A 1,669-nucleotide genomic window follows, 5' to 3' on the forward strand; every position below is an offset into this window, starting at 1 on the left:
TCAAAAATATATAATATGTTTGGTCAAAATTTTTAATGTACAGTTTGTAATTTACAGTATTGGCTTTTCCCCGCTGGTGCATATGTACCTAAAGTTTCTGTGGGCGGCAGGTAGGGGGACCAGGTAGCGAGACCTTACTTATTCGACACTGAATTACACAAGTTACTTCGCAGGTAAGTGTATTACCAATTAATGGAAGGAAGTGTGGGGGTTTGGGTGCATGGAAATATTTAGATTTATAAAGGAATTTCATAAAGAAGCGAAACTCTTTTAAGAGTCCGCACTGTAATTTGCCATGTAAATACTGGAAAGAACCCCACCTTTGTATTGCGGGTGGTGGAAAAAAAAAATCGCCAAAACTAAGAGACGCAGGAGCTGCACTTACTCAGTAAGCGATTACGCCTGCACCTTCCTCAACATTTGTCACCATCGAAAATTTTGATTTTCGTTAACCACTGGCTTAAAAAATTCTGGACCCAAAAGACATCACCACCTGTTTTTCATTTTTTAACGCCACTAGGTTGACTGGAGGATCTTTTGCTCTTAAGTGACTGAGAATTGGCTTTAAAGTCAAAAGCCAATATAATTGTCGTAATCGTCGAGATAGATGAGACCTTGCTTGCGCGGCACACTTAAGTAAGTGTGGGTGTTTGGCGGATTGAGAGACAGACCAAAAAAATTTATTGTGCCACTTTTAGATGTTTGACGACAGGGGGCTGAACGTTCGCCCCTTTAATTAAGAGAAACCTTTATTAGTGATGGCTGGCAGCTTATCGCTCATTAAAGATCACGGGTACCTCCACATGTCATAAACCACACGGAAAATTTGTGGACCCAAGGACTCGACTGTCCATCACAACAATAGAGCGACTGTGGAGGGACTTTAAAGAACAGACCAAGAGTTCTGGCACGCGGGCTGAGTACCTTAGTAAATTTTCTCGCTACTTATTTATTAGAGAATACGAACAAAGTGCCCTCCACATATTTTTTCATTGAAGCTGCCCGCCTGTATCCGAAAACAAGGTGAGAAGAGGGATTAACTCCTGGCCCAACCCAAATGAGGCAGACAGCTCTGATACGAGCGACTCTGATTAAGGTTTGGGGAAATTTTCGGAACGTGTATTATGTATCTATGGTGTGATATTCCCTTGAGATTCATAGTAAAACCATGTTACTGATTGTATGATAATTCACTGGTGTTTACAGTAAGCATACTATCTGCCTAAAATATCGGTAATTAATGAGTGCAGGAAACATGGGGAAAAAATGCTATCGTAAGGTATAGTTAAGTACTACTATTACCTTGGTATATCGTATATATTTACAGAAATGCCCATATATCTTAATATAACAAAGCCAACAAACCCTTAACTGCTTCTTAACTCTTTATAAAAAATTGCCGTTGGCAATTATAGGAGAAAAACATAGCCAATCGCAGATTCAGAAAATGTCCATATTTCTCTGAACAAAGCTTCAGTTTGCAACATGGCAGTGGTGTTGAAGATGGGGATTCTGTGCGGTTGAAAGATTCAGTGTAAGAAGCCCGGGTTGGTATGGCCCGAGCTTGTTTTCTAAAGAAATACAGATAAGTTGACTCCAAATGACAGTACACTGTGTTAAAGCGAAATGCACAGGCACAAGATTTTATCGTTATTTTTATAGCCGTGTC

This window comes from Penaeus monodon, chromosome 24 (assembly GCF_015228065.2).
Source record: "Penaeus monodon isolate SGIC_2016 chromosome 24, NSTDA_Pmon_1, whole genome shotgun sequence".
In the NCBI taxonomy this organism is placed as follows: Eukaryota; Metazoa; Arthropoda; class Malacostraca; order Decapoda; family Penaeidae; genus Penaeus; species Penaeus monodon.